General features: G+C 37.4%; 2 pseudogenes; both read left to right on the top strand.

Annotated features, from left to right (window-relative positions):
• The first annotated feature begins 223 nt into the window (after positions 1–223).
• Positions 224–2034, top strand: LOC102521034 (annotated as a pseudogene).
• A 3293-nt stretch (positions 2035–5327) lies between these two features.
• LOC102520790 lies at positions 5328–6638 on the top strand (annotated as a pseudogene).
• Positions 6639–11439: the final 4801 nt, after the last annotated feature.

The following is an 11439-nucleotide window of genomic DNA, read 5'->3' as shown; positions in this document are numbered from 1 at the left end:
TCCTAAATCAAAAAGATACAGTCATCATTTTTATGATTTATTGAGTTCCACATATAATTACTAGATGATTCAAAGTAGTACATTGCTTTTGTTGTACTTGAAAAGACATTAATTTTGTTGTACTTAAAAAGTGATAATAAATGTTATTTAAATCATATTTTTTCATATAGATTATCTACCTAGTGATCTTCTCTTAGGAATTTAAAACAGCTTTTTTTTTTTTTTTTCCTTGACTGAATCAGAAAGTAACATATTTTGAATGTGTTCCCTGGGTAAAGTTTTATGTATTTGGTATTTTATGTATTATTACTATAATTGATATTGCCTGGCAGATTTCAGGGTAAGTGCCCAGAAGTAGGTTTATATGAAATATGGGTAATCACATAAAGTAAATCCACATGATTTGGGGGCAAAAGATGCTCAGTTTTGTACACAATTTCCATGATGTGTTGCTGTCCAACATTTGCCAGGTCACTTGATCTTACAGGCACAGCCTCCCCATTCCCTCTGTGGCATCATATCATTTTACATGAGTAACCTCTTCGTCATTTGTGTATATTGTCCTTTCCTCTTATTTTTACAATTGGGAGTAGGGAATAGACTGAAAAACATGTATGTGAATTGTGTCCTAATAACATTAGAAAGGTGCTGATCATTTGGTAAGATGAGGAAATCCCCTGGTTAGTCTTTCCCAGATGTCATATGTTAGGATCTGAATATCTCATTGGCTTTACAGTATTCCCAGTAAGGTCTTCCAGCTGTTTTGTTTTTTTTTTTAATCCCATCATACAGTAAGATGAGACTTGGGGAGCAGTTCACATAGAAACTTACAACCTGAAGGAATTTTCGATAATAGAGAGCAGAGATCATGGGTGAATTGCCCAAGTTACACAGGATCTTTGCACAAACTGCCTGACTTAGTATGTAGGAATATTATTTACTACAGCCCAAAGTACTTCAATAATTGTCTCTTATGGGGGTGTTTTAGACAATCTTTTATTGGCTGAAAATAATATTTGTAACTCTTAATGATAGTTTTTTCAAAATATCTTTTTTTCTTCTTGTAACAGACAGCAGTGACTGAATTCCTTTTCTTGGGCCTCACAGATCATCTCCACCTGCAGATTGTCCTCTTTGTCATTTTTTTCTTTGTCTGGCTTATCACCCTGGGGGGCAACTTGGGCATGATCACTCTCATATGGATTGATCCCAGACTCCACACACCTATGTACTTCTTTCTTAGCCACCTTGTCCTTTGTAGACACATTTTCCTCTTCTTCCATTGCCCCCAAGATGCTGTGTGATATCTTTGTAGATAAAAAGGCAGCTCTTTCATGGGTTGTGCTGCACAGATGTGGTTCTTTGGTCTTTTTGTGGAAACTGAGTGTTTGCTCTTGGCTTCCATGGCGTATGATCGGTATGTGGCCATCTACAAACCCTTGCTGTACACCCTCATTATGTCCCAGAGGGTCTGTGTGCAGCTGGTTCTGGGCCCTTAATGCTGTGGGTCTTCTAAGCACCATGATGCACACAATTCACACATTTTGCTTACCCTTCTGTGGTCCAAATATCATCAATCACTTTTTCTGTGATATTTCACCACTGCTTTCCCTAGTGTGTGCAGACACCTGGATCAATAAGTTGGTGCTTTTCATCTTCACGGGAGCCATAGGAGTTCTCAGTGGCCTGATCATCATGGTCTCCTATGTTTGCATCCTGGTTGCCGTGCTGAGGATCCAGACTGCTGATGGGAGGAGGAAAGCCTTCTCTACTTGTTCTTCTCACCTGGCAGCTGTCTCTGTCCTCTATGGGACTCTTTTCTTTATTTATGTCTGACCTAGCTCAAGTTCCTCCCTAGATATGAATAAAGTGATTTCTCTGTTTTATATTGTGGTAGTCCCCATGTTGCACCCCCTCATCTACAGCTTGAGGATCAAAGAGGTGAAAGAATCATTCAGTAGGAAGTTTGAAAGGAAAGAAGAATTTTTAATAGATAAAACTAGAATTCTAATTGTGCTGCACCACCCTTGTTAATTCAGTCATGTGTGGTCAAGAGAAGACAGTACTGAGAACGAGACATTCCCCTTAGTTCCTGGGTCTGCTAGTTTCAAGGTCATTCATATACTAGACATACTGTTTATATTGTTCTTCTTCAGTCTTCTCCTTTGCAAAATGTTGGGGAATATAAAACATTTTACATACGTGTTGAAAGGAGAAATGTAAGAGATGCCAGAATAAAGTCCACGAAAACATTTATATCTTCTTACAGGTGAGAAGACATTTTATTCCAGCCCAGAAAAGCAAACATTGTAAGAGAAAGATCAACAAAGTCCATCCTTAAAGGTTTGATAGACCTTGATAAAAGCTGAACTATGGAAAGTGAGAGAACAGCTGTAGAACAAGTGACTCACAATGAGTTAGTGTCCCAACAGGAAGGTGTTGGAACATGTATATACATATATATGAAACACAGTAGAGAAATGAACCAACAAATGAATGGGCAATGACATAACTGGAAATACAAATGGCCAAAAGCATAAATATATATAAAAATTGCTCAACTTATCAGTTGCTTAAGTAAGTGAAATGAAAATGCAATCTGTTTTGTTTTTGTTTTGTTTTTGTTTTTCCATCTATCAGATTGGTGAACATTAAGCTGATTAGTTTACAATGCTGGTAAGATCACCATTTGGATATTCTACACTTAGCTATAGTGGGTACATTTTCAGAAACTAATTTGACGATTTCTAGTAAAATGCACTTGATTTTTCACCTAGCTATCTTACATTCAGAAGTTTATGCTATAGAAATATAAATAACAGACACAAATGTTGCAGCATCATTTGTAGGGGTGATAAAAGGAAACAGTCTGATTTTGTATGATTAGGAGAAGCAAATCTTCTCCTATGAGTCATTGTGCAGCTAATTATAAAAAGAATGATTTAGATATCCTTGCTTTTGTTTGGAAGAAACTCCCTGATACTATCGTAGGTGAATGGAAAAAAAATCCCAAGTCAAAGTAAAATCTGCAGAAATGACTACACTTAGTAAAAATAATGTGGGGGCAGAGTCTACCTACTGTGTAGAATATATTGGCATGCACACTATACAAGATGATGGAGAGAAGTGTGGAAGCCTACAGACCTAACTGTGAACACTGGTTACTTCAGTGGCATGCCCATGGGAAGCAGGAGGGTGCGGTGGTGCTCCATCCTCACCTGGGTTGTTGAACTTGTTTTATAACAAATACTTCTACCTTTGTAATTAAGATTCACTTTTGAAAAGCCGCAGTCTGTGTCAAAACTGAATGAATAAATTTATCAGTAAATAGATAAATTGAGGTGGATGGATTCAAGTAGCCTTCTCTTAAGGCTGCTTCTACATTCCACCATTCTCTGACTTCATGAAACACTTCTGAACATTGGTGACTGAAATATGGTTCAAAACCTAAGTAAAATGGAGAGGTTCTCAGCCACTCTGTGCTTCAGTCTCTCACTTTTTCCCTCTAAAGATAGGCATTTTCCTCCACCCCCATAGTCTATAACTTCTATACATAGTGGTATGCTTTCTCTTTATTAAAACCTTTGAAATGATAGCAGAATCCTAAAAGTGACACAATGCAAGTGTGGTGAGATTTGAAAGGAACAGTAAATATTACCTTAAATGTATCTATATAAAACTAACATTGCTAATTGTCAGTCCTGTAAAATTTTCCAGCACCATTTTACTAAGAATTGTTAAAACTTGGGCATAGGTGTGACAAAGGGAAAAGGTATTTTTCCTATTTTTATCTAGAAGGACGCAACAGTTTCTTTCCCAGTCAAATTTTGCCTTAAAGTGCCTCTGTTCTGGGTCTTCACTATGTAACGTGTCTCAAACCACGTAACCTTTTGAGATGGTCACTTCCTAGTATGATGCTCAAAGTGTTTTCTATCTTTTTAATTGTTCCTTAAGCACTTGTGATTTAACATCCATTGAAAGGGGATTGGGAGAAGAACGGTAGGAAGCAAGTGGTAATTATAAATTTCCTCAATGGCTCTGAGTTCCTTCTCTAAATATATGCAAATATGTGCAAATATATGCAAAACCAACTGTCCTCTGAAGCTCTAGTTACTGCTGTTCTGATGCCCTGATGTTTTTTCTGTGTAGAATACTCCTTGTACCATGGTTACATGGATAACTCTGCTTGTTTTTCATGCACTGCTTAAGCGTGGCTTCCACTCGGAGGATTAATTACCCTGTCAATACTGCAGCATCACATTCTTTTCCTTCAGACTTTATAAGTGTAACATGGTGCATATTAGGATAATGTTTTTGGTTTTGCTTTGTTTTTTTAGGTGAGAAATGTTCCCAGCTGATTCTTCATCTTAGGCATGATGGAAATTCACTTGGAGTTACATTTTTTTGTTCATCTCATAGGTCTGTAAGTGGTTCTCCATATTTTGGAATGAAAGGGTGGGTCCCAATATGAGGAGCAGAGAAATTCTACATCAATGAATGCCTCCAGACACTGAAATCCCCTGATTAACATTATTGGTGCCTAGGAGGAGGGCATCAATTTAAATGAGATATGGTTTCTCGAGAGATTTTGTTTTTTGTTTTTTGTTTTTGCTTCTGGCTTCCTTCAGGATTTTTTTTTCTTTATCTTTGATTTTTTTTATATTTTGAAATTTTTATGCTTAGGTATAGTTGTTTGTTTGTTTTTGGCATTTATCCTCCTTAGTGTTCTCTGAGCTTCCTGGATCTGTGGTTTGGTGTCTAACATTAATTTGAGGAAATTCTCAGTCATTATTCTCCAAAACACCTACATTCCTCATATTGTTAGTATATACACTGATTAATCTCTTCAAACTCCATTGAAGTTTTTAGTCCATAGTAAGAGACTGGTTCTTAAATACTGATTCAGTGTTGTAACCAATGGAGTATTATCAGAAGCTTGGAAAGAAAAATTAGTATCTTAAGGATGAAAAGGATACACCAAGAGATGTTTTGGAGAAGGCATCACAGAGTAGACAGTGCTGTGACCTTTGAATCCTGTTCAAAATCCAGCTTCTTTTGTCTGAGCTTGCACTCATTCTTAGGCTTCAGAAGTTATCCTTTAGATACAACACTATTTTTCTAAAATCTAAAGGAATTGACAAGGAAGATACATTCTTAACACCCATCACCCAAGGTGAGAGTGAGAGCTATCAGCCTGAATTCATCAAATTCACATAATACCTTATCTATGAAATATGTCTTAAAATGTCCTCCGTTCAAAAGCAGGGGCTTTTGAACACAGTTCATAATCTGGGCTTGCCTTGGGTAATCTCCAAAGGGAACTCCTACACCTAAAAAGTCTGATTCCCTTCAAACATTCTGTTTTGATCAAGAAGAAACTGAAAAGCCCAGTGAGGTTCAGCGACTTACTCAGTATCACACAGATAGTTAGTAGGTAGTTATGATGACCACCAAGAGGTCGGAGGCAGGAGTGTCATCTGTCAGTCTACTCTATGAAATGTAAAAATATAGAAGTTGTATTTATTTTTAAAAATAAGAAGCCCAATTATGAATTGATTCAACAGAAAAATCTCTCTCTTTCTCATTACAGATTAGATCAGAGAAGTGGATAATGGAAATCACACTTTGGTGATTGAGTTTGTATTTGTGGGCTTAACAAATCACTTCCAGCACCAGCTTCTTCTTTTTGTGATATTTCTCTTGGTTTATCTTGTCACTCTTCTGGGAAACATGGGGATAATGACTCTCATTTGGATGGATTCTCGACTCCACACCCGAATGTACTTATTTCTCAGCCACTTAGTCCTTTGTAGATCTCTGCTCCTCTTCTGTCATTGGTCCCAAAATGTTGACTGACATCCTTGTGGAGAAAAAAGTCTTCTCTTTCTTTGGTTGTGTTGCCCAGATCTGGCTTTTTGGTCTGTAGTGACTGAGTGTTTCTGCCTGGCTTCCATGGCATATGATCAGTATTTGGCCATCTGTAAGTCCTTGTTGTGCACACTCGTGTCCCAGCAAGTCTGTGTGCAGCTGGTGGTAGGGCCTTATGCTGCCTTGGGTCTTAAAATCACCATGATCCACATAACTTTCACCTTTCACCTGCCTAACTGTGGTCTGAATATCATCAGTCACTTCTTCTGTGACCTTCCTGTTATCTCCCTGGCATGTGCAGACACACAGGTCAGTAAATGTTTACTTTTCAATCTTGGCTGGAGCTCCAGGAGTACTCAGCGGTGTGATCACCTTGGTCTCCTATGTTTACATTGGCATCGCCATCCTGAGGATCTGTTCTGCTGATGGGAGGTGGAAAGCCTTTTCCTCCTGCTGTTCACACCTGACACCCGTCTCCATCCTTTAGGGACACTCTTCTTTGTCTATGTACGTTGGAGTTCTAGTTTCTCCCTGAATATTAACAAAGTGGCTTCTGTGTTCTACACAGCTGTGATTCCCGTGTTAAACCCACTTACCTACAGCCTAAGAAACAAAGAGGTCAAGGATTCATTCAGAAGGACATTTGAAAGGAAGAAATTTCTTTTGAGTAAGTGAATTATGACGTCGTTTGTATTATAGGTTGAGAAGGTAAATACATTAGAACATCATTTGTACTACAGAGTGAGAGCTAATATACATGTACGATGGAAAAACTGCAAATTGTGTGTTGAGATTCACTCTTTATTACTCTGTGTCATCGATAAGTCACACAATGTCTTTAGGTTACAATTTTCTCATTTTGTTTTTCTTATTTCTTATTCAGCAGAAATGTACTTTAGAACTTTAAACTCAGATAAGTAGATTACTGAATCCCAAGACTTTAAAAAAGCATTGTTACTCATATACACCCAAAAATTTATGACTAGGATATGAGAGGTTCTTTGTTAAATCCTGAATAAATGTTATCATCATATCCAGTGACTTAAAAGTACTTCTATTTTGCTTATACTATGTTGAGATCTCTCATTGTCTGTGATCTTGGCCTTGACTCATTAAACACAAACTGTTAAAAAGTATACTATGGTCAAAACGTAAAAACTTCCACTTATAGGATAAATATGTCTGGGGCTGTAACATACAGTGGTGACTATAGTTAACAATACTGCATTGTATATTTGCAAGTTGCTGAGAGAGTAGATCTTAATAGTTCTCATCACAAGAAATAAAATTTATAACTCTGTTAGGGAATTGATAAACTTATTAGGGTAATCATGTTGCAATATATATAAATACTGAGTCATCATGTCATACACCTTGGGCTAACACAATATTGTATGTCAATTGTATATCAATAAAATTGAAAAAGAGTGAATTATTCAGGAATCATGCAACCATAGCACTCTCTACTATTACTTTCATGTTTAGAGGAGGTGTTTTACCAACGTATTTTACATCCCCTATACTTTTTGCTCATAATAGTAACTTCCTGGGGTTTTGCCATGATTTGTGCATGTGAAGTGTAGAATACATTCCAGTTCTTTAATAAGGTGTTACTTATTACTATTGTTATTTATTGATTTTTGTGTCATAGGCAGGATATTAATTCTGTTTTTACAGACAGTGAGCCAAACAGCCATGAAGAATCAATGGATTGCCCATGACCTCATAATTTGGTCTCACATTTTTATTTTTTCCACATACAATATTCTTTCAACCATATTTCTGTGTTTTATTTACTGGAACATAGCAACACATCCAAGAAATGAGGGGGATAAACCATGTTTTTGTATCATTGTAAGTTAAGACTCAATGAGATCCACACTGTCATCTCTGAAGGCTTTCTTTAAAAGACATGCTTAGCATGCATGAGGTCTTGGGTTCAATCCCCAGTACCTCCGTTAAAAGCAAATAAACCTAATTATCTCCCTTCCTTGCCAAAATAAAATAATACAATGAAGTAAAGCTGTCAAAGATAATAACTTCTGCTTTATTGTGCAGTGTACTTTGGGAAGACAGTATTTGCAAATTGATTCTGATAAAGTTTCTGCTCATTTCAGTGTATTTTCATTTGAAAATACTGATATACTCTGAGTAAGTTGGTTTGACAGCAGGTTTCTTCCTGTATAATTAGCATCCTCATTTTCTCAATAATATTCACTTAAGACAAAGCTGATACTGGGGACAGAAAAATGATTTTAAAAAATGATGTTGGATCCATTGGATGTCTGCATGGAAAAAAAGTGGAATTTACCCCCATCTCACAATACACCCTAAGATCATCTCCAGATTATTTGGAGATCAAGATGTGAAAGGCAAGGAATTAAAGCATCCAGAAGATAATATTGGAGAATATCTCATTACAGGTGGTTGCAAATTAAAAAAATAATAATAAGGTACAAACATACTAAACATGAAAGATAATATTGATTCTCGAATCACATTAAAGTTGAGAACTTAGGCTTATACTGAAGAGCATAAACATGTAAACCACAGCAAGGGAAATGTATTTACAATGCATATAGTTGATATACCTGGAATATATGGATAAGTATTATCTTTTAAAAAAGACAGGCAATCCAGTCAAAAAATGTGAGCAAGACACTTGAACAGGCAGTTCATAAAAGTGGTTATGTAAATGTCCTATAAATATTGCAATAGGTTGCTCAATCTCGCTAGAAATCAGGGAAATGGTGGTTAAAGGCACAATGAGATACCACTCCACACTCACCGAGATGGCTAAAATGACAAATACTGACACTCAAGCACTACTAATGGGAGTGTAAATAATAGGTTTTGGAAAACTCCTTGAATTATCAGTCAGTATGAATATATATGTACCCTATAACAAGGAAATTTTACTGTCAGATATCTTCCCAAGAGATATGTGTGCTCATGAACACCAAAGGACATGGTGTTCACTGGATGATCTTTGGAGAAAAATTCCCAAAATGTAAAAACTGAGAGCAACTCAAATGTCCAACCACACAGAAATGGATAAATCATTTGTGAAATATCAATATCTTAGAACACTAACAGCAATGCAGTATATGAACTAGAGATTTATTCAACCAGGGATGAATTTCACAGACATGATGTGGATGGTGGAGATGGTGTATTTCTTGACATAGGTGGTGGTTGCATGTTTGTGTTCACTTCGTAGTAATCACTGAGTAGTACACTTAAGATTTGTACATTTTTCTCTCTGTTATTCATCAATAGAAGCTTAAAAATGTAGCATCAGGCTTGCCTTTGTCAGTGAAACCTCTTTCAGTTTCTCAGGAATAAAACCTGCATGAATAGAATAGAAATTCTTCATACATTCTGATTCTGTGATTTTCCTGTCCGTGTTGGGAAAAAGATAAACAATTATAATGTCAAATAAGGCACCCTTGTGGTGGATCCTCTATTATAATGTACTTTAGTTGAGCAGTTCCAGAAATTTTGTGGTACTTCTTGTGGGGAAAATGCAGACATTATTACATCATTGCACTAAAGTTTACTCTTTAAATAGTTTAAGAAGGAGGTAAGAAATAAGGCATTTATCTAAAGAATTACAGTGATCCCAGTGGATTTTTAAAAGTGTTTAAAGAAAGCAAGAACATTTTAATTTACATCCTTCTTAGCAATAAAATCCCCAAGGTATGGCATACTTTAGGGACATAAATTCTCCCAGGACAAAAAATGATGTAACTACTTCTGGAAACTTTAAACCACGAGAAGATTGTTTGTTTCCGAGTGGAATCATAGTTAGTTTCTTGGGAAGAAAACTAAGAATAAAACCAAGTGGCTCCTAGAAAGTCTGACTTCTCTGTGCAGAGCATGGGGGTGGAGGGTGGGGCAAGGGGAGGTGGGGAGATGAAATGCATGCTGAAAAAGAATGCAATTTGTACTCCATTTTAATTTTAATTCTCTAAAGAAGAAAGAATTCGTTGAAATGTAAGTTTAGACTTTTTTTTATTATTATCATTTCTGCTTCTCTGTTTATCTTCAAGAAGTTCAAAATTAGTTAAATGGATTTATGGGAAAATAAACATGTATGACATTTAAAATGTGTTTATTTGGTACATAGACACGTATCTGGTTAGAATGTTGCACACAGTCTAAGAAGTAATGTGAAATCCTGTAAAATGCACAAAGAGGTTATAGTCAAGTGAAATCCCTCTTAAGGACTCAGTGACTGTGAGGCAGGAAGCTCCATAGAAAGACTGGCAGGACCCCAAGGCAGGGCCACTGCTCTCCTCCCAGCACAGCTCTATCTCACTTTTTGCCTCTAAAGTGGTAACTTACACCTAGAATTCTATTGGTTCCCTGAGCTCACTTCTGATTCGTTATTACTCTCACTCCTGATTGGTTATTACTCTCACTTCTGATTGGCCCACTTCCCTAACTTCTGATTGGTCCATTTGTAATACTTCATTTGCATGGAGCTCACTCCTGATTGGTGTATTTCTACAAAGCTTGTTCCTGGTTGGTCAACTTCTGCTGTACTTTATTTGCATATGATGTTGCAAAGTGTAAAACTGGCAGCATATAAAAGGCCTGTGTAAACCTACAAAGGGGGTCCAGAGCTTTAAGTGTTAGCTACTCTGGTCCTGCTGGCCTAATAAACCTGAGTTCTCCAACTCTCTGAGTGCTGCTTGGTTTCTCGCCCGGATCCAGGTTGCTGTCACAACTGAGCTGTAACACCTGAGCTATAACACATTTTTTTTTGCAACAACTGTGCCCTGAGTAGGAGAGAGGCTGGGCACAAGCCACCATCCCCCCAAACCCTGAGGTGTGGTGCCATCTGGATGCAGTATTGCACTGAGTTATGGGCATCATTCTCAAAGCACAGAATGGGGAGGTTAATGGAAAAACTATCAACAAGAGCACAGTTTGCAGATGTTTGAGAGCTCCTGTGCTTGAGTAAGCTTGGACTGTATTTCTCTAAGACCTCATTGCTTTCTTTGTAATAAACAAATCCTTCAGCATTAAATATGCACTTGGACAGTGACTGATGATTCCGTATCCCACGAAGAACATGCAGAATTGGGTTGGGACATCGGGAGGTCTAGGTTCCCTCTTGGGAGAGTGACAACATTGAAAGGATAGACTGTAGTCAGCCAGGGTGGTGTCTTAAACTCAGATAATTCTATGAGATCCTCGCTTTCAGACTTTAGGCTCCACCTTCTGCACTTATAACCTCTACCGCCTGCTCTGTAAAATGGGGATAACAAAGTGTTTCTTATCCAGGTTTGGGTGGAAATCAAGTGGGCTGAGGTTTGCAAAGCACTTGGAGCAGAGTCTGGTAAGACCTGAATATTCTATAAATACTTGTTCCTTGTTCCATATTCATTGCAACCTCAATTGTGTTGTATCATGAAGCCAACTATGGGCTGTAGCACAGCGTGCTGGTAAGTGATAGTGTATTGGCCACCGTCTCTGTGGTCTTGGCTCAGATATCTTGGGAACTCAGTTTTCTTATTTGTAAAGGATGAGTTTGATGTTCTCTCAGCTTGTTAGAGTTTTAGA

This window comes from Camelus ferus, chromosome 36, assembly GCF_009834535.1.
Source record: "Camelus ferus isolate YT-003-E chromosome 36, BCGSAC_Cfer_1.0, whole genome shotgun sequence".
In the NCBI taxonomy this organism is placed as follows: Eukaryota; Metazoa; Chordata; class Mammalia; order Artiodactyla; family Camelidae; genus Camelus; species Camelus ferus.
This window is presented reverse-complemented; position numbering and strand designations above follow the sequence as displayed.